The sequence below is a fragment of the Schistocerca cancellata genome, chromosome 5 (genome assembly GCF_023864275.1).
Source record: "Schistocerca cancellata isolate TAMUIC-IGC-003103 chromosome 5, iqSchCanc2.1, whole genome shotgun sequence".
Taxonomy (NCBI): Eukaryota; Metazoa; Arthropoda; class Insecta; order Orthoptera; family Acrididae; genus Schistocerca; species Schistocerca cancellata.
In genome coordinates, this window is record NC_064630.1 from 338,687,456 (window position 1) to 338,714,916 (window position 27,461).

The 27,461-nt window shown below is 44.1% G+C and overlaps 1 protein-coding gene and 1 pseudogene across 2 annotated transcripts in view; both read right to left on the reverse strand.

Moving 5' to 3' along the window:
- LOC126187684 (uncharacterized) overlaps positions 1-27,461 on the reverse strand; it is a 264,618-nt gene that overhangs the window by 168,570 nt on the left and 68,587 nt on the right. The window lies entirely within an intron of this gene.
- On the reverse strand, positions 24,112-24,229 carry LOC126189746 (5S ribosomal RNA; annotated as a pseudogene).

Sequence of the window (27,461 nt, forward strand, 5' to 3'; positions counted from 1 at the left end):
TTTATTATTTAGCTGATTTCCAGTTCCACTGCGGAGTATCCATAGTGTAAGGCAGTACCTTATTTGTTCTAATTAATTGTGCATCATTAACTAAGAGAGAATTTGTTACAGGGTAAACAATTATTTTCTTGCTTTGAACTTCACCAAAGAAATAATTATCAATTAGGGTCCTACTGTCTTTATCCGACCACGTTAGAAAGTTAATTACTGATATCAAGGTTTCAGATCACTTTTCCTTTCAGAATACTCTAAAATATCTATATTGAAGTGATTGCAGACTATTAACTGCTCGCTGCTGTTTGTTATATAGCATAGTAAGAAATTCAGATTCTTCTTAAACAGCTTAAAATTTTCCAGTGAGGTTTTATATAAAGCTACAGGTGAAAATGAAACATTCTTCAGTTTTAATCCAAAAACACACACGTCTATGTGATGATCAAAACAAAATACATTTCTCTCAATATTTTTGAACTTGTGAGCTGTCTTAGCATATGTAACAACTCATCCTTTTCCCATATTAGTTCTGCATGAGTAAGCCACTGTGTAATCTTTTGAATGTAACTTATCTAACCCTGTGTTTACATGATGCTCAGATAGGCACAGGATGTCTATCTTTTCAGAGATCTCTAAATTTTCAAAAAAAAAAAACAAACAAACAAGAAGCTCTTCTACCTTAAACTCAATACTCTTATATTTTGATGAATTAGGATAACGCTACTTTTAAGTACATTCTTAAGCATTTTGTAGGACTCTTCTGTTGTTTTGACTTCTTCCAAAACAGGGTGCCTGTATCCTGAGACTAACCCGAAAAAGATACCTCTCTCACAGCATTAAAATTATTTTGAATTTAATATTCACGTTTAACATCCCAGTTTGCTATTACTCTGTTATCGAGTTATTATGCTGCCGGACGTGACTGTACTGTACGTCGTCAAATAATACAATACTTAGGCCGACGTCCCGATCTGTCGCAGTCACTCCAGTCTCACTAGGGAGTGAGTTGTGAGATTTGAATTTCAATTGCTTCCTCAGTGAGAGTACTTTGTCGCAGACACCATCCATTGTCGTAATGACACAGGCGTCATGGAATAGTGACAGGTGTCCTTCTAAAGCGTACACTGCCACGGCACAGCGCGAGAGTCATCATCTCTCGTGTTCTATTCGGTGATGCTTCATGTCGGGAAAATTGCCTGCTGTGGAAAGTATCATGTATTCGGGGGTTGTGTGACCCTTTGTAAAAGCAGTCACGACGGCGTAAGTAAGTTTCATTTTCCCCTCCAGGTAAGGACAATGAAACGTTAGGAGATGTATCCCCATCTCGGCTGTTTCCGTTCTCACGTCGGAGGCTGCCGTGTGTGGCCACTTTGACACTTTACGGCACGAGTGTATTGTTATTCTGAGAGCGACACCAGGGAATGCCAGCACGCGTCCTCCATAAAATGTCACTACGCAGATACCCGTGAACGACCCATCAGAAAGTTGTCTCAGGTTTCTCACTATGGCTTTCACGGCACACTATGATTGTCGTCTGTAATTCATTGCCGGTTGTCATACGGAAAGGCGTTGTAAAATGTCAGAAGAGATTACCATTATAGCCAAACGTAATTTGGCATGTCAGCAGTATCGTTGTAAATTTCTGCCTGCTGTTAGATGAAATGTCTTCGCCCTCTGCACGTACTGACGGTCAACGAGGCTCACAGAAGTCTACACAAAGAACTGATGTTCTTCACTGCCGACGCCATGGTGTAATAGTCCACCTGTCACATCACATATTATACGAACATAGCTATGCAGCCCTACGCCTCATTGGAGCATTTTGTTTTTGCTTGGCGAGAAGTGTGTGTCCAATGCCTCGGGATTGGTAGAAGGCATTAAAACCGAGCTTTTCGTGTGAAAAACTATCTTATGACGCGCTTCTTTTATCCGCGTTTGGAGATGAGTATGAAGCTACTATTAAAGTACACACTTGCGTAAGTCTTAAGAGCTGTCCAATCGCCCAAAATAGCCAACAATTGCACGAGAAACCATTGCAGCTACAGTAACGTAACTGCAGCTTCCGGAGTGACTATCAGCGTCTCTTCCACCAGGCGCTTCACGGTAATAATGTTAAGGTTCCACTCTGCGCTGAATTAATTAGAGGAAGAGCTCACTTTGGACATAAAAGGATACGGGGCACGAAATCTGCAGTGTCCTTGTTATGGAATATCCTAGTATTCGCCACAAATTATTTTTGTAAACCGAAGGAACTCAAATAATTATGATCTGGAGGGAGAGAGGACAGAAGGAATTTGAGCTCAGAGCCGCGGTTACGAGTTGAGTGACTTATCCACAGAGTCATTTCGCTCGTAGCACCTAATAGCCTTCCACGGGAACGCAAAAAAAGCTCAGTAGCCGTTAGATCGGGATATCATGGTGGTTACAAAGCACTTGGTTAGTCTGTTGAATCCCACAATTGTTGAAAGTACAGTTCCTTTGGATATTTAAAGAGGACGTCAAAGTACGGTCTTTACATGCCAGTGGAAAAGTCTGCAATAGTTCTGGTAATGCTTAAGTCAATTTTCTCCATGAAGCATATTGAAGAAATGGCCCATCCGAAGCTAATATCTTGTAAGGTTGGTAAATGTGTTCCTCCCGAAAATGCAGGTAAGGATTAATATAGTGTGCAAAGTAACTGACCTTAATTTTGGAAACCCAAATTATGTCAAATGGGGCAGATGATGTAAGGTATAAGAAATATTTTCTGAATCAGTTTTATTTTGCCCATCCTCCACATATAGAAGATTTACGACAATATATAAATCACTGATGATGGTACAAAGGTGCTGAAATATGTTTGGAGAAAAGAAGATATTACTGCTTTCATAATAAGGCAGAGCCCATTTCCCATAAATTAGTCCCCAAACACGATTGCTGTTAGACCATGAAAAACCGAAGGGTGATAAGCGCTCAGGAATCTACAGCGCGAGACTTCAGTCCTGAGAGAGTTTTCTGCTTGACAAGAGTAGCTTTTTGCCTCCTCTGTTAGTTCAGCAGAAGACACTCGTTGTGATTAGATCCCGTAGAGCTAAGAATTTACCGATATGTTCACTGCTACGTTTCACCTGCAGTTTCAAGATAGTTTGTACGAAATTAAGATCGGGTAATTTAACGGGCCTCTCGAGGTGAGCTAGAGTGTCTGAATGTTCTCAAACCTGGAGCACGTGCGTGCTACCATGTGAAAAAGGCTGTTGGTGTCTTACACTAGGGGAGTGCCCACAGTATACTCATCATGGAAATAAACAACGTGGGAGAAATACCGTTTCCATCAGAGCAAAATCCTCTCTGTCCCAGTCCATCGTTCAGCTACTTTCTCGAAGTCCATCTCCTTATCAGGAATTGGACTTTGGAATAATCTCCCACATAGTAGCGGCCCGTGAGAATACATTCGGGATGTTCACATATTTTTAGATTGAGATAAATATGCGAGTATGAAATTGGTAGCATCTCCTGTATAACAGTTACACTTACCAACACATTTACACAACTACAGGCGCTGCCAACAACAATAATAATAATAATAATAATAATATGCTTAACTTATCTGAAAAAAAAAGAATTGCTTTTGGGTAATTTTGCTATTTTGTGAGAAATTAAGTACAGTTTAGCGCAAGAACGAAATAACATGTAAACTTTCATAACTATTCGTTTCGCATTCTTGTGTAAGTGGGAGATTTCGTGCTTTTTTTTATTTTTATGGCCAAATGTACAAGAACCCTAAGACAAGTGCCACATAACGAATTAACTTGTGAGTCCTAATTGCTTTGCGGCTAACTTTTCATGGTAATTTTGTTTTCTGTTAGCACTTAAAACAGATTCAGGAGAGTTCATGTTGACAGTACACACGAAAGCAGATTATACACAGTAAAACACAAATTGCCGTTTGTGGAAATGATTAAATTCATGTAGTACTGTCTACCAACATGGTCCCTTGACTGTTTTCGAACAGAAATGAGGCGCCGAGAACCACAATGGCCAAAAGCACACGGTCGTTGATCACACATTTAACTGCATCTCAAAAAAAAAAAAAACCTTGAGTCAGCTTTTCGTGAATATTCACATATACAGCGTGCGCCTACAGCACAGATAACCGTGACCCACTATAAGATGAAGAGATTTCAGAAACATGATGGGTTGGGGTTGGGTTGTTTGGGGAAGGAGACCAGACAGCGTGGTCATCGGTCTCATCGGATTAGGGAAGGATGGGGAAGGAAGTCGGCCGTGCCCTTTCAGAGGAACCATCCCGGCATTTGCCTGGAGTGATTTAGGGAAATCACGGAAAACCTAAATCAGGATGGCCGGACGCGGGATTGAACCGTCGTCCTCCCGAATCAGAAACATGAATAAACGCTACAGTCTCACAATCGACGATGATATACTTTATGTTTCTCAGCGCCTCAAGTGGATTACTTTATGATAAAATCCTAAACTGAATATATTACATCTCATTCATAACCCCAAAAGATAGATTTTTCTGTCAGCATGGCTGAAACATATATTGACGTCCGATGTAATTTTACTACATAGTGAGTGAATTGCCATATCTGAGGAGTGTGCTACCGTCTAGCAGGATAAAAGCGAACGGTGATAAAAGTTTGATACAGTGAGTTTCCACCTGGTGGCACTGGTGTAAACTCGTATTTGAATGGTAAGGGCTAGCTGCGCACACCTTGAACAGTGCACGTTGTTTACCAAATCCATACATATTTGGCCCATAAGGCAATATCGTCATGTCGGTTGCGCATGCGCAAAAACTCCCTTAAATGTGTACAACTGAAGGTGTTCTCATGACCCAGATGCCAAGTTTCACGGAGACTCGAGGACTAACAATCTAGCATAGCGCAGTAGATTTAGCGCCGTGCATTTTAGATTACCGCATCTACATTACGTTTAGCAACATTCAAACAAAAATAGCCGATAAATCCGAAAGGTGTCAAAAGTTAGGGTTCTCACGTGCTCTTATATAGCAGTCATCACGGCCACTGCATTATATTAGACAGCTGAATAAACTCTTCGGCTTCAGAAGACAGTAACATACCTACCTAATCAACAATGATGATTACCATTGTTTCTGTATGCACTCTTTCCCTTATGCAGCCTTCTTTCCAGCCAGATCTTCATTATTTCCCAGTATTCTTAGCTGGTGCAGTCTCTTTAAATTTCCTTTCCCCAGAACTCGCTATATCAGAAAACATCTGTTTTGTACACCTATAAATTCTTTTCATATCTACCACTATCATCATTGTTTTGATTGTCATCATTAATATTATTATTATTATTATTGTTATTATTATTAGTCTTATCACTGTTAGTGGAGGCAGCAGCAGTAGAAAACTATTGTCAGTGTTAATTTTATTAGTTCATAGTCAGCATTATTTGTTCACATTGTCACTATAGACACTCAAATCATTTTAATACAAGGAGCATCCAATAAGTAACGCAACACATTTTTTATCGGAACGCAGGTTGGCTACATTCAGGATTCTAATAAACCTCAATCTTTTGGCAGCGAAACTCTATTTTTCGACATAATCCTCGTCCAATGCGACGGCTGAACGCCACCTCACTCGAAGAGCCTGTATGCCTGCATGGTACCACTCTACTGGTCGACGTCAGAGCCAACGTCTTGCTACATCAGGAACCTGCCCATCAACCACGTACTGGTCCCACGGATTGCATCCTTCGTTGGACCAGACAGATGGAAATCGGAAAGTACGAGTCCTGGCTGAGGGGCGGATGAAGAAGAACGTCCAATTTAGTCTTGTGAGGTCTTCTGTGTTGCGCAGAGTTGTGTGGGATCTTGCGTTGTGACGGAGAAGGAGAAGTTCGTTGGAAATTTTTGTCGACGAACGCGATGAAGTCGTTTCTTTAATTTCCTTCAGAGTTGATCGTTGCACCATGTGGGAAGACAACAAACAGAATAACTCCTTCAGAGTTGTAGAAGAACGTCGCTATGACTTTACCAGCTGAGGGTGTGGCTTTGGACTTTTTCTGCGGAGGAGAGTTGGTGTGGTGCCGCTCCATGGATTGCCGTTTTCTTTCCGTTTCGAAGTGATCAGCGCCTGCTTCATCGCCTGTTACGTTGCTCGGCAATAAATTGCCATGATCAGCCCCGTAACGCTCAAGCAATTCCGCAAAGATGCTCCTTCGTTACTCTTTATGATCCTGTGTTAGGCAACGAAGAACGCAGTGGGCACACACCGTTGAGTACCCCAATTGGTGGACGAGTGTGTCAGCACTACCAACCGAACTGTCCAGTTGAGCAGCGAGGTGTTTGATAGTGATCTGTCGATCACCTCGAATGAGTGTGTCCGCACGTTCCAACACTGCAGGAGTCACAGCAGCGTGTGGCCGGCTGGATGTCGGACAGGTTTGCGCGATGTTGTTACGATGGTGAGATAAGCCTCGCACAAAGATTCACCCTGCTTGTGTTCACTGTCAGGTCTCTATTCTGCAAGCGCCCACGAATGTAGGCGGAGCTCTGGTTTTGCACAAAAAGGAACTCAGTGATAGCTCTCTGCTTGGAACGCACCTCTGTTAGAGAAGTCATTTTGAAGGCTACATATAGCGCCGCCAGCTATAGGAACTTCTTGAAACTAAACGGGCTGATGAGAGAATACTCCACTATGTTCCACAACAAATTCTGCATTTTTTCAAGCGAAGTTGGCCGAGAAAAAACTGTTGCGTTACTTATTGACACCCCTCGTATTATATACCGTGCTAAAATTGATATTTCTTAGGTACCAGTACCTATGACGTGAAAAAAGATACTGTATGTGTGATATGCTGGTCCGATTTAAGAGAGGGACTGATGACCTTGATTAGACCCGGTTAAACAAATAAATATATAAAAGGAAAGAAAAAGCAACAGTTGCTTACAGAAAATATTGCAATAGACATCCTGGTTAATGCTCACGGTGACCTGAATCTCTTTGCTCTCATCAAGCGCTAAAAATACCCACAAAACATTACAGAACTATCTCTGCTCTCAACTACAACCTTCAAACACCACTGGTTAAACGCCATATTGCGCCGTTGGTTCACTCGACGCTGTATCACTTAAAATGACTCAAAAACGTGACTCATCCGACTATGCTATAAGCCTTCAGGCAGCTACTGCCCAATATTCCTGTGTATTTTAGCTTACTGAAGACGCGCAACTTTTTATACCGATGCAAGGAGTGGCCGTTTGTGTGGTACGATACTCCAAGTCTCTAATGAATGCACTTCTTTTCGCACTGTTCGTTCCGGAACTGGTTGAGATCGACCTGCATTCACTGACGGCAGCGGTCCTGCGACGTTCAATTGATTGTTACTGACAAGGCGTGATTCGGCTCTCGCGCCTTTTTGTTATGATCTCGTTACGGCCATTGTTTTTATACCGTATTACATAGCTGGGAGTGGTACACGATTCTCTGCAGACACGTTGTACAACCGCAGCAGTGCACCGACATACCGGGTATTTTCGTAGACAGTGTAGTCGTTTGTACTTACACTATCCTCTGCCACACACTGAAAAGCGGCTTGTGAAGTACAGTTCTAAATGGGCAAGTCCAAACACGATAGCTCATTTCTCCCATTCTGTCACGTCAGAGATGGAGATTCACGTGACAGTCTGGAACCAGTTATACGCTACCTCCAGCTCTCGAAAACGACCCTGCTTCAAGTGGGTAACATATTCTCTAAACAAAGCTTCATATCAAACGACAAATCTGGGCTGCAACATTTGTTACAGATGACAGTAACTAAGTGATCATGGTACTGGAATACACGATAGGCATCACCTTCGGATGTGCTCTGACGAGGCCAACGAGATACACGGGACAATTATCTTGTGACGCCACACTGGTAGGCTTGTCCACCACACTTTGCGAACGCTCGGTTCCGTGCAGTACCCATGGGAAATCAGTAGTTAATTGAAAATGTACCCATGGAATGTCTTAATTTTGTCGTGTGCTATCGAGAGCTTGCATGCTTTTAACAGTACTATTAACCTTGCTTGAAATACTGTAGTTACTCGCTCTCCGTCGGAGACGGCAGTTGTCACTCGTAAGACCTGCAGTGTCACGTGCTGTGACGTACTCGCCACGGCCTGTCTTTCTCGTGCCTCCCCTCCCCCCCTCCCCCCCCCCACACACAGAGCGGTCTGATTGGTGACGTCATCACTGAATCGCCCTTCGCACCGCATAGAAAATAAGAGGCATATCGCGCTCACACATGTTTGACTCACATACAATTGGGAATACAATCAGGATTTTTCATGTTATAGTATATTGTTAGTTTTAACTTAGTTATTAGTTTAATGAAGAAATAAATTTACCTTTATTTAAAACGCTTCTCCGTATAAAACTTTGTTTAGGAAATATCCAAAACATTGTTTGTTTTTTGTAACTTATCTAGACTAATTTTGCTGTGATAGATGAAATGCTAGTGTGAAACCTGGTGTAACACAGAACTGTGTGACCTTTCTTTTAATAGATGCTGCACTAGGAAGACGATATTTCAATAGATCCCGGACAAAACATAACGTTTTGTACGCTATGCAGTATAAATACACAGCGCTTGAAATATTTTCAGACGACCATTTAGTTCACCGTCCTTTCATAATAACTATTTGTTGAAGTTGGGAAGGCCGGACGTTGTGACCGAGCGGTTCTAGGCGCTTCAGACCGGAACCGAGCTGCTGCTACGGTCGCAGATTCGAATCCTGCCTCGGGCACGGATGTGTGTGATGCTCTTAGGTTAGTTAGGTTTAAGTAGTTCTAAGTCTAGGGGACTGATGATCTCAGATGTTAAGACCCATAGTGCTTACAGCTAGTTGAACAATTTTTTAAGTTAGGAAAATAGCCTTTAAACCATTTTTGAAAATGTTTTGTTTCAAAAAACTCAGCGTTACACCGAAGGAGGCAACCATGTAAAAATGTTTTCTTATGCCGAAGTTAATTTACTTATTTTTTTCGTAATTTCTAACGGTTGGCATAGATGTACAACGTCGCATTTAGAGAACTGGTTGTTTTCACAGTTAATGTTTTCTCCCTAGTAGTTTTTTCGTTTGCTGTTGATACACTTCCACGTAAAATCTGTTATACTTGCTTATGGTAACTTCGCTTCCGTGCACAAGTTCTTCTCTGATTATTAGACTCATCGCTACCTCCCAGATCAACTTGGCGGAATTGGAGATACAGAGTTGGAATAGCATCTGAACTTGCGTGTCAGAGGAAGAGTCAACAGTTCACTTCAAAACCCTTTCATGATACAAATTAGCAAAACACTGCCCAGTCACATTAAGGTGACCACCAGTCATAAGCCTGGATAATCACCTTCCGCAGCGTGGACCACTGCGAGACGTGCAGGAAGAGAGTCAGTGAGGGTCTGGAAGTTACTGACAGATGTGGAGCCGTGCCGACTCCAGTTTCTCGGTTGAGGATCAATGGCGTGAACGGCCAGATAGAGGTGGTCCCACAGATTCTCGACTGGGTTTTAATCCAGGGAATTCGGCGGCAAGAGAAGTACGGTAAATTCATCTTGGTGCTATTGGAGCCACGCATATACACTGCGAGCAGTGTGACACGTTGCGTTGTCCTACTCGAAGATGCCATAATGCTTAGGAAAAAGAAACTGCGTGTAGGGGTGGACATGGCCCCAAGGATAGATGCATACCGGGGTCGATAAAATATGCCTTCCAAAATGACGAGATGACCCAGGGAATGGCACGAAAACATTCCTCAGGCCATAACGCTCACTGGACTCGCATTCGGAAGGACGACGGTTAAATCCCACGTCCGACCATCCTGATTCAAGTTTTTCGTGATTTCCCTAAATCGCTGCAGGCAAATGCCGGGATGGTTCCTTTCAAAGGGCACGGCCGACTTCCTTCCCTAATCCGATGAGACCGATGACCTCGCTGTCTGCTCTCCTCCCCCTAAACAACCCAACCATAACGTTCTGTCCCCCAGACTGGACCCTTCCGACGATTGTTGCAGGGTGTTTGCTTTCAGACGTGTCATTCCGCACACGCCAATGCCCATCTGTCTGACAGAGCATAAAACACGATATATCTGAATAGGTCACCACTCAGTGGGCGTCCAGTTGTGGTACTCGCGTACAAATTCCAGCCTTCGTCGCCGATGAACTGCTGTCAGCATGGGTGCATGAACGAAGTGGCTGCTGTGGAGGCCCATTCGCGCAGAGCGGTCATTGAGAGAGCACTGTTGATAGTTGGTATTCCATTGATTCATCTGGGCGTTTACTTACGCAACAGCTGCTCGTCTATACGCCCGTGCACATCTCCGCAGCCTTCATTCACCCATGTCATCTATCGCCTGTGGCCCATCATAGTTACTCGTTGCTTCAACGGCTGTTATTAGCGCCTTTTTACCATGCACCGTCTATTTTAACCAAGCCGCCGCACAAACTGCTTACAGAATCAACACTTTCGGAAACGCTTCCAGCCTTGACTCGAAAGCCAATGATTATGCCCTTTTGGACGTCAGATAAATCGTTTCGTTTCCGCATTACGACAACGAATGAACTGTATTCCGTGTCTTCCCGATACGCTTTATATACCCTCTACTGCTAGTGCTGACAACTGCTATCTGTGAGTGGACGCTGCATGTTGACGTCGAACATAGGCGGAGGTCACACCAGTGTGATTGGACCCTCTATATTGAGCACACACAAGCATTAGCAAAATGAATCGGCACATTTTAAGCATTTATCACTTTTTCCTCGCCTTGCTGTTAGGAAATATATGAAAATAATTTCTAACATTTTTCGTTCTCTGGAGTGGTTAGTAGAGCATGCTATCGCCCAGTAAACAATTATTTTTTACTGAAACCGATTGAAAACGTTGACGTAGAACCCCTCAGTACACCTACAACGGTAGCTTAATTCTGCACTTAATCGTTAATCAACGATAAGAACTCACATCTCTGCTGACGTTAGCTTCACAATTTGCTTTTGCGCGCACAGCCTGTGATTCCTACCGTGTAGCCTAGTAATCATATTGGTAATGAAACATTTATTTCAAATTCACAATAGTCCTAAATAACCCAAACATTTCGAAAGAATGACATTTTGACTTCGGGGAATGTCACTGACTGAAATGTTAACATTTTATTTTCATTTTTGCCGCGCGGGGTTCGTCAAGCGGTCTATGGCGCTGTAGTCATGGACTGTGCGGCTGGTCCGGGCGGAGGTCGAATCCTCCCTCGGGCATGAGGGTGTGTGTTTGTCCTTAGAATAATTTAGGTTAAGTAGTGTGTAAGCTTAGGGACTGATTACCTTAGCATTTAAGTCCCATAAGATTTGACACACGTTTGAACATTTTTTTATTTTCATTTTACGCATCACAAAATGCTTCAAGTACACTCTAAGAAAAAATAACCAACAACGACGCTTCACGAAGGAATTATCCTAATGGGACAGAAATCGATAGATGTGATATACATAAAAAAAAAAGAAATGGATGCTTAATTCATGGGAAAGGGCTTCGCAAATTGAGCAAGTCAATAACGTGTTGCTCCACCTCTGGCCTTTATTCAAGCAGTTATTCGGCTTGGCATTGACTTGACAGAGTTGTTGGATGCACTTCTCAAGGATACCGTGCAAAATTCAATTCTGTCCAACTCACACATAGATCGTCAAGACCTCGAGCTGGTTCGAGAGCTGTGCCCATAATGCTGCAAACGTTCTCCATTGGAGAGAGATGCGGCGACGTTTCTGGCCAATGAAGAGTATGGCAAGCACGAAGACAGGCAGTTATCTTGCTGAAATGAAGGGCAACGAAACAAGGCGCAGAATATCGTTGACGTACAGCTGTACTGTAAGGGTGTCGCAGATGACAGCCGAAGGGGTCCTGCTATGGAAAAAAAAAAATGCCCCGGACCGGTGTGGAGAGACAACCTGATTGTCGCCCGCCATGTGAACCTACAACTAGGGGTGGTGGTCTGGGGTGCCATTTCTTTTCACAGCAGAACCCCTCTGGCTGTCAGCCGCGGCACCCTTATGGCACAGCGGTATGTCGACGATATTCTACGCCTAGTTTTGTTGCCCTTCATGGTAAACTATCCTGGTCTTCCGTTTCAGCAAGATAACGCCCGCCCCCACAGGACGAGTTCCTACTGCTTCTCTTCGTGCTTTTCAAACCCTGCTTTGGCCAGCAAGGTCGCCGGATCTCCTCTCTCCAATTGAAAACGTTTCGAGCATTGTGGGCAGTGTCCTCCAACCGGCGGAGATGTGTACGGGTGAGTAGACGTGCAGCTGTTGAGCAACTAAACGCCTAGATGAATCAAGAGACTACCAGCTATCAACAGAGTCCCCTCAGCGACCGGTCAGCGAACGGTACTGCGTATGGGCCTTCGCGGCAGCCACTTCGTTCATGCACCCATGCTGACTGCTGTTCATGGGCGACGAAGGCTGGAATTTGCACGCGAGTACCGCAACAGGACGTCCACTGAGTGGTGAGATGTGGTTTTTCATATTTATCGTGTTTTGTGCTCTGTCAGACAGATGGCCATTGGTGCGTGCGGCGTGACACGACTGAAAGCAAAAAAACCTGCAACACTCGCCGGAAGGGTTCAGTCCGGAGGACGGAGTGTTATGGGCTGGGGAATGTTTTCGTGGCATTCTCTGGGTGATACCGTCATTCTGCAAGGCACATTGTATTAACACCAGTATCCATCTATTGTTTGTGACCATGTCCCCCCTTAAACGCTGCTTCTTACGTGCCAATTGGACAGAATTTGGCACGGCATCCCTCAGGACGACATTCAACAACTCTGTCAATCAATGCCAAATAGAATAACTGTCTGCATAAGGTCCAGATGTGGACCAAAGCTGTAATCGTCCCACTCTACATCTACATCTACATCCATACTCTGCAAGCCAATTGACGGTGTGTGGCGGAAGGTGCCTTGAGTACCTCTATCGGTTCTCCCTTCTATTCCAGCCTCGTATTGTACGCGGAAAGAAGGATTGTCGGTATGCCTGTGTGTGGGCTCTAATCTCTCTGATTTTATCCTCAAGATCTCTTCGAGAGATATACGTAGGAGGGAGCAATATACTGCTTGACTCCTCGGTGAAGATATGTTCACGAAACTTCAACAAAAGCCCATACCGAGCTACTGAGCGTCTCTCCTGCAAAGTCTTCCACTGGAGTTTATCTATCATCTCCATAACGCTTTCGCGATTACTAAATGATCCTTAACGAAGCGCGCTGCTCTCCGTTGGATCTTCTCTATCTCTTCTATCAACTCTATGTGGTACGGATCCCACACTGCTGAACAGTATTCAAGCAGTGGGCGAACAAGCGTACTGTAACCTACTTCCTTTGTCTTCGGATTGCATATCCTTAGGATTCTTCCAATGAATCTCAGTCTGGCATCTGCTTTACCGACGATCAACTTTATATGATCATTCCATTTTAAATCACTCCTAATGCGTACTCCCAGATAATTTATGGAATTAACTGCTTCCAGTTGCTGACCTGCTATTTTGTAGCTAAATGATAAGGGATAATTCTTTCTACGTATTCGCAGCACATTACACTTGTCTACATTGGGATTCAATTGCCATTCCCTGCACTATGAGTCAATTCGCTGCAGATCCTCCTGCATTTCGGTACAATTTTCCATTGTTACAACCTCTCGATATACCACAGCATCATCCGCAAAAAGCCTCAGTGAACTTCTGATGTCATCCACAAGGTCATTTATGTATATTTTGAATAGCAACGGTCCTACGACACTCCCCTGCGGCACACCTGAAATCACTCTTACTTCGGAAGAGTTCTCTCCATTGAGAATGACATGTTGCGTTCTGTTATCTAGGAACTCTTCAATCCAATCGCACAACTGGCCTAATAGCTCATATGCTCTTACTTTGTTCATTAAACGACTGTGGGGAACTGTATCGAACGCCTTGCGGAAGTCAAGAAACACGACATCTACCTGAGAACTCGTGTCTATGGCCCTCTGAGTCTCGTGGATGAATAGAGCGAGTTGGGTTTCACACGATCGTCTTTTTCAAAACCCATGCTGATTCCTACAGAGTAGATTTCTAGTCTCCAGAAAAGTCATTATACTCGAACATAATACGTGTTCCAAAATTCTACAACTGGTCGACGTTAGAGATATAGGTCTATAGTTCTGCACATCTGTTCGACATCCCTTCTTGAAAGCGGGGATAACCTGTGCCATTTTCCAATCCTTTGGAACGCTACGCTCTTCTAGAGACCTACGCTACACCGCTGCTAGAAGGGGGCAAGTCCTTTCGCGTACTCTGTGTAAAATCGAACGGTATCCCATCAGGTCCAGCGGCCTTTCCTCTTTTGAGCGATTTTAATTGTTTCTCTATCCCTCTGTCGTCTATTTCGATATCTACCATTTTGTCACCTGTGCGACAATGTAGAGAAGGAACTACAGCGCAGTCTTCCTCTGTGAAACAGCTTTGGAAAAAGACATTTACACTCCTGGAAATGGAAAAAAGATCACATTGACACCGGTGTGTCAGATCCACCATACTTGCTCCGGACACTGCGAGAGGGCTGTACAAGCAATGATCACACGCACGGCACAGCGGACACACCAGGAACCGTGGTGTTGGCCGTCGAATGGCGCTAGCTGCGCAGCATTTGTGCACCGCCGCCGTCAGTGTCAGCCAGTTTGCCGTGGCATACGGAGCTCCATCGCAGTCTTTAACACTGGTAGCATGCCGCGACAGCGTGGACGTGAACCGTATGTGCAGTTGACGGACTTTGAGCGAGGGCGTATAGTGGGCATGCGGGAGGCCGGGTGGACGTACCGCCGAATTACTCAACACGTGGGGCGTGAGGTCTCCACAGTACATCGATGTTGTCGCCAGTGGTCGGCGGAAGGTGCACGTGCCCGTCGACCTGGGACCGGACCGCAGCGACGCACGGATGCACGCCAAGACCGTAGGATCCTACGCAGTGCCGTAGGGGACCGCACCGCCACTTCCCAGCAAATTAGGGACACTGTTGCTCCTGGGGTATCGGCGAGGACCATTCGCAACCGTCTCCATGAAGCTGGGCTACGGTCCCGCACACCGTTAGGCCGTCTTCCGCTCACGCCCCAACATCGTGCAGCCCGCCTCCAGTGGTGTCGCGAAAGGCGTGAATGGAGGGACGAATGGAGACGTGTCGTCTTCAGCGATGAGAGTCGCTTCTGCCTTGGTGCCAATGATGGTCGTATGCGTGTTTGGCGCCGTGCAGGTGAGCGCCACAATCAGGACTGCATACGACCGAGGCACACAGGGCCAACACCCGGCATTATCGTGTGGGGAACGATCTCCTACACTGGCAGTACACCACTGGTGATCGTCGAGGGACACTGAATAGTGCACGGTAAATCCAAACCGTCATCGAACCCATCGTTCTACCATTCCTAGACCGGCAAGGGAACTTGCTGTTCCAACAGGACAATGCACGTCCGCATGTATCCCGTGTGGGACTGGATGAAGCGTCGTCTCACGCGGTCTGCACTTCCAGCACGAACGCTGGTCCAACTGAGGCGCCAGGTGGAAATGGCATGGCAAGCCGTTCCACAGGACTACATCCAGCATCTCTACGATCGTCTCCATGGGAGAATAGCAGCCTGCATTGCTGCGAAAGGTGGATATACACTGTACTAGTGCCGACATTGTGCATGCTCTGTTGCCTGTGTCTATGTGCCTGTGGTTCTGTCAGTGTGATCATGTGATGTATCTGACCCCAGGAATGTGTCAAAAAGTTTCCCCTTCCTGGGACAATGAATTCACGGTGTTCTTATTTCAATTTCCAGGAGTGTAGTATTTCGGCCTTTAGTTTGTCGTCCTCTGTTTCAGTACCATTTTGGTCACAGAGTGTCTGGACATTTTGTTTTGATCCACCTTCAGCTTTCACATAAGACCAAAATTTCTTAGGATTTTCTGTCAAGTCAGTACATAGAACTTTACTTTCGAGTTCATTGAACGCCTCTCGCATAGCCCTCCTCACACTACATTTCGCTTCGCGTATTTTTTGTTTGTCTGCAAGGCTTTGGCTATGTTTATGTTTGCTGTGAAGTACCCTTTGCTTCCGCAGCAGTTTTCTAACTCGGTTGTTGTACCACGGTGACTCTTTTCCATCTCTTACGATCTTGCTTGGCACATACTCATCTAACGCATATTGTACGAGGGTTTTGAACTTTGTCCACTGATCCTCAACACTGTCTGTACTTGAGACAAAACTTTTGTGTTGAGCCATCAGGTACTCTGAAATCTGCTTTTTGTCACTTTTGCTAAACAGAAAAATCTTCCTACCTTTTTTAATATTTCTATTTACGGCTGAAATCATCGATGCAGTAACCGCTTTATGATCGCTGATTCCCTGTTCTGCGTTAACTGTTTCAAATAGTTCGGGTCTGTTTGTCACCAGAAGGTCTAAAATGTTATCGCCACGAGTCGGTTCTCTGTTTAACTGCTCAAGGTAGTTGTCAGATAAAGCACTTTAAAAAATTTCACTGAATTCTTTGTCCCTGCCACCCGTTATGAACGTTTGAGTCTCCCAGTCTATATCCGGCAAATTAAAATTTCCACCCAGAACTATAACATGGTGGGGAAATCTACTCGGATAATTACTTTCTGGTGCGCTTTCTTTTTTTAAGAGTATTTTTCACGAATTGCCGAGTTGAAATGTGGTGGCCTGGTGGCCTGTACGTGTGTCCTTCGGCTCCTCTGAGAAATTGTTTTCGGCGACGATCGGGGCATATGGTTTCCAAGCGTGTGGTTGCATGCAGAAGTAAGAGCGCCACTTGGTGGGCAACTGGTAACTTGTTCCACTTATTTCATTGTGCAGGGCGTATAAGAAAAGTGTCACATATTCCTGCTGGAGGTAGCATTGGTGAAAACTAAAAGAAAAGATCCTATAATGATATCTCCAGAAATCAGACCTGTTGAGGTATCGGCCGTTGTAGATTCGCAGTTCACAGGCTAAATTTTATTTGCGAATAAGGAAATTTTCTCAAGGCATGACATAGTACATAACCACAATCCATAGGTGTGAGCAGATCGAAATTCTACAGCAGTAATGGACGAGAAACATCAGGATCGCTTCAGTATCAGTGTGCGAGCGGGAATTGTCGGTGACAGACTCATAGGCCCATACAGTTTACCAAACGAATCAACAGGTGCTGCGTGTAAACAATTTTTGCGCGATGAATTACCAGCGCTGTTGCAGAATGTTGCAGGAAGATAACGAATGTGTTTCATGCACCGTCTGGACCCACCACGTTTTTTATGGATTATACGGGAGTACTTCACAACAAAGTTTCATGAGCGATGGATTGCTCGAGGACGTGAGACCTGAATCTGCTGCATTTCTGGTTATGGGGACACAAAAACATTGGTGTATGCCCAACCCATCGACAGTGTGCAGACATTCCAGGAGCACGTGATCAATGGATGTCATGCAGTCCAAATGGAGTCGTGTGTAATTAACAGAGTGGGCGATTCACTGCGAAGAACGGGTGAAGGATGTGTCAGGATGCGTAGTAATTACATGCAACACTGCCTATAGTGTACTCGTCTTCGTAACAGGAAGATGGAAACGAGAGAACATATTGGCCCAGATCTCAGCAAGCGCTGGTTTCGGACATATGGTTAAGATAACTTTTTTTCAAATTAATAAATCCCGTAAGCGACAGTTTTCCTAAAACACCTTGTACATTTATACCCTAAATTCTATTTATTTACTGAAGAACATCTCCAATTTCTTATATTAAATTTTTTATTGTGAACCATGTGACCTTTCAGAAGTAACTATGTCTTCTTAAGGCATTTCTTTCTATTTGTTAGTGTTCAAATAGCAGCCGTCGTCTATTTCGTTTGAAAATTTTTGAAATATCAAAAAGTTTCATTAAAGGAATTTTTTATTTTTTAATAGTTAACACTGTAAATTTGACCGACTCTACATCTAGATGATACACGGATTAATAAAATTAATTGGCGTAGAATGGCCACTATATAGCAGCTTAGCTTTCCTACCCTTTCCAGTACGAGGAAGTATTACGACTCACTGTTATCATCATTTGCTTATTTCGGTTTATGTGTGTGAAAAAATAACATATACGTAGAATTAGAAAAATTCAGCACAATGCCTTTTTCTTTTCATCTTTTAGTTCCGTTGAGGTTGAAAGTAGGACGACAGCGGCTGTGTCGAATGAAAAAAAAATGAATTGTCTAAGAATACAAGCTGAATGAAACCAACATTTACAGGTGAAGAGGTCAATAAATACAGGTTTGTAGCCGGGGGGAACAGGTAAGAGAAACGAAGAAAAAATTAAATGACATTGGATAGGCCAGAAGAATTGGAATAACACAGGAAAATAGTTTGGTGGAAACTAAAAAAAAATGAAGTAAGACAGAGATGCGACTTACGGTAGGAGCGCCAAAGTGAATTATAAGTCCAAGAATGGCATGCTGACTCTTTAACACCGGTGTCGCGTGTAGAGACTGCGGACGGTAACTGAAGTGTTAATGTCGACTGTCAGCATGTGATGAGGAGCACTTGGTGTGGTCGACTTCTCTCTCGTATATAAGGAAGATGTGATAGCAATACCAACATCTATATCAGAGGTGCCTATGAGGTGGCGTTCGACTTGGAGGTAACTGGTTCCACTTCTGCTGGTGGACGAAATTTTCACAGCTAGTGTTTGGCCGGAAAGGGGAATGGATGTGGTGAGGTTGCGGTCCAACAGACTTTGCGCATATGTACTAGATTAAATATCACCTCTATATACCTATCAAGGAGGTTAGAATCTATTCTATCGTTGCAAGAACTGTAAACTCTTTCTTCTGTTATAGGAGGAAGCAGGTAAGTTTTACAAACAGAGAAACGTTCTAATACATATTCAATATGATTCTGTTGTGACATCGACAAGAAATATTACAAGTACTCAACACAACTTCAAATAAATTCAGTAAATAAATATCACATAATCTTCAGTTGCTGTCATTCAGCATCTGTGTGAAGAAAAATTTTAAAATTAGTAGTAAGCAGTAATAATAATTCGTTGACAGTTAAGTCCCATCTGCCTCAAGCCACAAGACCCGCTATAATAAGTTTAAGCATCACAATTGACATTCGCCATCTCTCTCACTTTCCAGTACATATTTTGTCTCTGTTGCAGACGACATACTGCGTTCTAGGTATAGGCATGAGGCTGAAACGGATAGACACCCACAGAATATGCATAATGTAATACAACTCCGTCACAACAGGCCTCGGAAGGCCCAACGGTACCGACGAACCAACCGCCGTGTCATCCTCAACTGATAAGTGTCACTGGACACCGATATGGATGGCTACGTGATCAGCACAACGCTCTCTCGGGCGTTGTCAGCTTTTGTGACCACAGCCGCCACTTCTCAGTCAGGTAGCTCCTCAGTTGACCGCACAATGGCTGAGTGTGTCCCGTTTGCCAACAGCGCTCGGCAGACCTGAACGGTAACTCATCCAAGTGCTGGTAAAGCCCGACAGCCTTTAACATTGGCGATCTCACGGGAACCTGTATTACCGCTGCGGCAAGGCCATTAGCATTTGCAATAAACTTGAATAAATCATTATTAAATTTTTAAGTTGTTTCCAATAACGTGGCTATTTCAGACGACAAATTCCGATGGAAATCCCCGTTATATTTCTCGCCCTCACCATCCCAAAAACCCATTATTTCTTGCGCTGTACTTAAAAATTGCTCACAATCCATATTTTGCATGTGAGACGCCTCCAGGTTCGACCGTGATTTGAATACCGCCGAACTTCGTCCGAAGTTTGTACGTTCGGACGTTGATGGTTCAAATGGCTGTGAGCCCTATGGGACTTAACATCTGAGGTCATCAGTCCCCTAGAACTTAGAACTACTTAAACCTAACTAACCTAAGGACATCACACACATCCATGCCCGAGGCAGGATTCGAACCTGCGACCGTAGCGGTCTTGCGGTTCCAGACTGTAGCGCCTAGAACCGCTAGGCCACAGCGACTGGCGCCTTCAAGATCACCTGATCTTTCTTTGGATTTTTGTGTCTGGGGTCACCTCAAAAGCTAAGTATACAGCACACCCGTTAACACGGTTGAAGAATTGGAGCAGAAAGTTGTACATCCTTATCAAGAATTCCGGATTCAAATTCATTGCAGAGACGAGCACAGTATTGCATCCAGATGCAACGAATACACTTCGAATACCTCCTTTAACAGGTACTCCATACGTGAAATGTGGACTAATTGTGATGTACAACCCAATAGTAAAGTCTAAATTTCAAATTGATGTGTGCTAATTAGGACGATGTTAACAATGACGTCAGTGGTGGCTTAAAACCACACAGCCGTGATTGTCTCGCAAACGGCTCGTTTGCGAACCCGAGTTTACTGGCACATGCGTGCATCTACCTATTATCGTGTACTTTCAGCCACGTGAATTTGCATCAACCTTCTTAGTTACACACTGTATATTCTTTTAAACAATAATGTACAGATTTTGTGTTAAAACCGACTGCGAGAAAGGAAGTGCTGTGCTGTGGAAATGTGTGGTTTATTCTTTGTTCTCGCAGTCAGTTTTAACTTAAATATCAGGTCATTTAAAACGTTAACCAATTTTTTCTTCCACATATATTCTTTCTCCCTACATATAATTTTACACAGAATCTGTTTATGTAGTGTGAAGTTCTGTTTCTTTAGTCGTATTCAGTTTGAAGAGCAATGTCGTACTTAATGGCTTACTGACTTACGAACGGAATATTTCTATCAACAAGAGCACCCATACGACAATTTATACAGGGCCAAGATCTAGGAACATGGAGTATTTTTAATATTTTGGAAGATGAACAGTGACTTGAAAGTAGTCTTTAAAAGTGGCAGGCTCGACCCTGTTGAAAACTTGCGTATTACCGACGTTTCAACTAATTTCTTCAAAGAAAAACACCTGACTATACTATTTTTTTTTTCCTGGGAGTCAGGGGGAAGGGGAGGCGCGGCTCATCCAAAACTTGGCAATCCTACCCGTTCACAGATCAAAACTATGAGAAACACTGACACTGAACTTACTATCTTCACAGATCCTGCAGCCTGAGGTGTCTCTCCTGTTCACCTTATATCAATGATCCTAACAGATTTACCCACTCACTTTAACTGACATTTCCCAATCGAGCTTTCATTCATAATAGCAATAAACAAGGCTCAAGGTCAGAGAGAGATGGGAAGGGGAGATAGACAAGAGGGAGGGGGAGAAAATGGACTGAGAGGGGGAAGGTAGGAGATGGACAGAGAGAGGAGTAAGGAGGAGATGGAGAGAGATCGGGGGAGAAGGAGTTAAGGAAATACATACAATTTCGATACGTATTTAGCAGTTGCGATTCTCTTACATTTATAGCAAAATTTTTTATTGCCTCACTTTGGGTTCTAGCAGTTCTCGTCAAGATCTTCACAATGGCAGCCGAATCAATGTCCTATCTAAAAGAGTTTCCACGCTATATCAGTTTATAACTTTACGCAAAGCTCATTAATAAGAATCATCCGCTTGTGCCTACACTGCGCTATATCTATTCCGTTGTGGATTCAACCAATGTTTACGCTTTATCAGTCTCGCACTTATTATTGATTGAAACATGACGACATTTTGCCACGCAACAAAGTTCGACCGACGAATGACACACGTTTTCACACAAAACAGAATGCTGTTTCCTGCATTGTCCTCATCGAAACGAATATGAGTAGGAGAATCTTTAGTCATCAATGAATTGTAAATGTAAGTAGAACATTTTTAGCAGCAAATGTATAATAAATATATAAGCGTTTATAACAGAAATACTAGAATTGGGCAAGTATGAGGAAAAACTGCACATAGCATCTGTAACGTACTTCATGCATCAAATAATAATAAGAACCAGAAGACTCTGAAGATCGATTTATAAGGAAAAAAAAATCAGCAATTAAACCGAAGATTGATTTGAGAAGTGGAGTGCTGTACTACGCATGATTCCTCTGGAGGTACCCTTAGAGGCCTCCGACATGAGATCCATCTAATCCAACCGGATAGCTGCAGGTAATCCGAAGCACTGTGCAAATGTCTTTTTTTTTATATGTTACGAGTGGATATCTGGAATCCATTTGCTGTAGTAGCATGAGAGGAACGGCGTTCCTACGTTATTTATTTGCAAACGATTAGAAAAGGTGTTTTAATGTTACATTATATACAGAGAAATTGACACATTAAGTCTTACGATTCAAAAAAAAAAAATTAATATCTTTATTCTTCTATAAGCATGAATTTTTTTCCATGTTCTGAGCTGTACAGTACCGATGAGACGCCGGAGGATCTTTTGTAAATACGAACATCTCCTGTGCTCCAAAACGGCAACGTTACATTCTTCAGACTAATTCTCTGCTTGACAGTGGCGACACTTTACGAAAATAAATCAAAATGGATATGGGAATGCGCAGTATTATTCCATCCTTGTTGATGACAAAGAAGGAAACGAAATTCCTTGAAACGCATATCGTGGAGAGCTGGGCGTTGAACGCTTGCTACTCCGTGACATTTATTATGGGCTAACACTATCACATGGTAAAGCACGAGCTAACAAAGCATTGTGAGATCACGTGCCAGGGGCGTATAAATAACGCTACAGATGAGAACACGTGTGTGTCACAGAAGTGGAGGGGAAGGAATATTCTCGCAGCAAAGAAAATGGTGTTCCCTAAAAGCTGAAATGTACGTAAGTTTCTGCAAGGACAAAAATGTCGTGAAGGAGACGATATTTGTGGTTCAAAAGACAGATGGAAGACATGCCTTCTTTTTGTACTAACAATTTGCCCTATCCGCATTGGTTCCTTTCTTTTGACTAGGTTTCAGATTATTTCCATAACGAGAATGGTTTCAATGTCTAAATCTCTTTATGGCAACAAAATATTATCTCATATTCAGTGTATATAGCTAAGGGGGCGGAGGTACGCAAGGCTTTGAAACCTTGCATATCCCTGATCATATGCAGTGTAATCTAGGTCTTCTGTTTCCAACTTGAACTATTGTAGTTTCGTAAGATGTAATAAGTCTGGAATCGGCAACAGAAAAGCACTGAGAGGTAGCAGGACGGCTACTCCGTGTTCTCTTCCTCTCAAGAGATCAAGTGTTTAGGGCATCACGGTCTCTGGCCAAAGAAACACAGCGATACTCCTGTATCAACGGTTAACGCCGCATCAGAAGTTATAACAATTCTTCAATGTTACGTTGAAATGGAATGAAATTCTAACTTCGGTAAGTGTGTTGATGTTTATTCCCAGACACAAAGCTTCTATTGACATGTATATTGTGTTCGTCATAAGAGTAAGTCAACTGGCGGTTAGCCAAACTTTCGCCTACATGAGGAAGCACGTCCTTAACAAGATCGTCCTCCGTATATCCAACGCGTCGACATTCCGTAAACTCCAGCTGAGATATTGCCCCTTCCCTTCCCTATTTCCCCTCCTTAAAGATGGGTGCTGCAATGTCGGCTGACACTGGACGTCGACGAAACTCCATGCTACAGAACGGCAAGATTCCGTCAGATGGCAAGTGATTCACACAAGACAAGGTCAACATCACACCACGTCACTCTGTCCAGCGCGAGGTAGCCGCGCGGTCTAGGGTGTCTTGTCACGTTCCGCGTGGCTCCCCCCGTCGGAGGTTCGAGTCCTCCCTCGAGCATGGGTGTGTGTGTGTGTGTGTCGTCCTTTGCGTAAGTTAAAGTTAGATTAAGTTGTGTAAGCTTAGGGCCCGATGACCACAGCAGTTAGGTCCTGTAAGACCTTACCACAAATTTCCAAAAAAATGTCCAGAACTTAGCTTAACTTTACTTAACTCCTCCAGAATAGGCCATGAAGGCCCAACGATACCGACCGGCCGCCGTGTCATCCTCAGCCCACAGGCGTCACTGGATTCGGATATGGAGGAGTATGTGGTCAGCACACCTCTCCCGGCCGTATGTCAGTTTCCGAGACCGGAGCCACTGCTTTTCAGTCAAGTAGCTCCTCAGTTTGCCTCACAGGGGCCAAGTGCATCCCGCTTGCCAACAGCGCTCGGCTGACCGGATGGTCACCCATCCAAGTGCTAGCCCAGCCCGACAGCACTTAACTTCGGTGATCGGACGGGAACCGGTGTTATCACTGCGGCAAGGCCGTTGGCTCCAGCACTTAGCGGTGAAAGTAAAATTACGAGTCACCATCCACCTCACATAGCACCAAAATTTAGCTTCAGTATTAAGGAATTATCAATAGTAGTAGCTGCATTTATTAACGGCGAAATCGAAATTCATAGTGTGATGGTATAGAATCTAGACAAAACTCTCACGAAAAACTCTGCACATTGAAAAGAACTGAGAGACTAAGGAAAGTGCCGTTCAAACATTCTAATGCAACAAATTATTTGTTTGCTGCAGAAGAGGTATACAAGTACACTAATTAGAAAATTCAATAAGGATATTTACAGTGTAGCATGTAACACCTCCCTTTAGTCTGATGAGGTCGGCGACCCGTCGTGAGGTGGGCCGTCCTGATCCATGTCCCTCAACCACCACTCACGGAGACTGCTCGGAGCTAGGTCCAAGACGTGCACATCTAGCCCCTTGGATGGACACAGTCGGGAGTGCAGATGGCCTGTATCATCAGAGTGCTGTACGAGAACAGGCGCACGTATCAGAAAGTAGATTCGATTTTATTACATATCTATCAGGGGCACCATTTAAACTCATGTAAACATCTCCTAGTTTCTACAGCACCTACCTTAACAGTACCAAGTGGCCAAGCGCATTTGCGTTGCCTAGGGTGGTTTCTGAAGTACCTTACCAGTGACGTATAGAACGAATAATCAGTGCGGGAGACCTTTTCTCACACTTTGAGTTTCTAATGGTAGTGTTAAGGTATCCCAATTAATCTCTGAATCCAGTGACAAGTACGCATATCAGCTAGCAGATTTTGTACCCCTAAGCGCGTATTCGGTTCTGGATTGTATGGAGGTTCATTGACCGTTTTCCCACAATGAATTGGTGAGTGATTTACATTGCCTCACTAAAAAAGTGAAGCACCAAGAAGACGCAATGACATGTAATTGTAACTTCGTACATATACGCACCATCGGCGGATATGTAAGTGATCACAGTTGCAGCTATCTGTGACAGGTAGCACTGCCACCGATGGGCATTAGTGCTATTCGTGTTTAGTATTGATTGCAGGCCTGATAGGGTATGTAAGGAGCGTGAACAGTGGCAGATGTTGACCGATAGCTATGAAGGTCACGAAGATGCCGCGTACACGTGTGAAACAGCCTTATCAGCAATTAACAGAGTTTGAAAGGACCTTTATTGTGGATCTCCATTTGGCCAGCTGGTCATATCGTACAATATCCAGGTTTGTGGGGCATTCGGATGTGATGGCGACCTATGTTGGACTGGATGGGAACGTGAGGGCAGACATATTCGGCGACAAGGTTCCGATCGATCACATGTACCATCACAAGGAAGGATTCCCATCTAATGCATCAGACATATCATCACCCCTTTACGTCTGCACCAGCAATCCCAGAAGAGGTTATTGACTCCTTGCAACATTGTCATCCTACGCCATTGGTTGGTGATTAGCAGCAGCTACTCTAGTGAATTACTGTCCCATGTATTGACTACTTTGAACATCACAAGACAAATGACTATGTCTGAAGTGGTGCCATGACCAGAAAGCACGGACTGCTGATAAATGGCTTCACACTGCGTTCAGCGATGAATCGTAGTTCTCCACTAAACTGGACCACTGGCGAGTATGGCGACGACCTGGGAAGAGGTTCCATTCTTCCACTCTCTTGAGGAGGCACAGCGGTGTTGCTCCTGGTGTCTTAGTGTAGGAATCTGTCGCGTATGACTTCAGGCGACAGTTGGTGGTGACTGAGGGACTCTGATAGCACAACGGCCCCTCACAGGCATGTTGTGTCCTCAACAGTTACCTCTCATACGACAGTATCGTGTTGTCATTTTCCAACAGAGCAATGTTCGTCGATAATGGCACATGTCACTATGAAATGTCTGCGTGATGTTGAGGTACTTCCGTGGCCAGCAGGGTGCCTAATATGTCTTCGATATAATACATGTGAGACCAGCTTGGACGTCAGCTCCCTCCCAGTGCTTATACCCAGGGGTCTCAAGGATCAGTTACAATGGTTGTGTGTTATCTTACCTCAGAAGAGCATACAATGGCTTTATGGCAACACAGCAGGGTGCCTAATATGTCTTCGATACAATACATGTGAGACCACCTTGGACGTCAGCTCCGTCCCAGTGCTTATATCCAGGGGTCTCAAGGATCAGTTACAATGGTTGTGGGTTATCTTACCTCAGAAGAGCGTACAATGGCTTTATGGCACCCTTCCTTACCGAATCAGTGTAAACATCCAGGCCACAGGGGTGCATTGTCATACTGGTAAGTGGGCCCAGACTGCCAAGTTCTTTGTTCATTTTACTAAATGTTTTGATAACTGAAATAGGGTCGCATACGTTTTCAACCGGCGAAGATTCATGTAAGGGGAGGCAGGACGTCAAAAATTTAAAAGAATTATGTTATTCATAAATATGCCTATTTTGTAGCGCACATCATCCTGAATAGTTTGATGTATAAAACATATATATTTGAGAGATTATAAGGCACGTTATTTGGTCTTAAGTGTACCACACCCCTTTGGACAGCATACTTTTGTCATACGTAAGTGTATTTCGCTCTGTAGAATTCGGATATTTATATTTGCGCCAGAAATTGTCATACGTGAAACAAAGGACTATTGATATCGATATTTTCTCTGCTGCTATCGACATGCATTGTTTTGATCGCTGATGGGAAAGAAATAAAAAGCGGGAGGGTGACCGACGGATGCAGAAATTGACAAGCTACACACATATTATGGCTTGGCAATGTCAGCCCTGACAGCTGAGTGGTCAGCGTGACGGGTTGACGTCCTACGGGCCAGGCTTCGATTCCCGGCTGGGTCGGGGATTTTCTCCGCTCAGGCACTGGGTGTTGTGCTGCCTTCATCATCATTTCACCTCATCCGGCGCGCAAGTCGCCCAGTGTGGCGTCGAATGTAATGAGACCTGCACCAAGGCGGCCGGACCTGCCCCGCAAGAGGCCTCTCTGCCAATGACGCCGAACGCTCATTTCCATTGCACGGCTTGGCAATAAGAAGGAACACAGGGGACTTGGAAAATATGATGCAAGCAGTTTGGGCTTTATACTTCTACAAAATGTCCACAGACAATAACCCTATCCACAACCTGTGCCCAAAAGGAAGTGAATCATGGTGTGGCTACCAAAGGTCAGTAGCTGGTGCTGAAAAAATCTCTAGCAACTGCTGTAATGGGAGCCATCAAACCTATATTCAG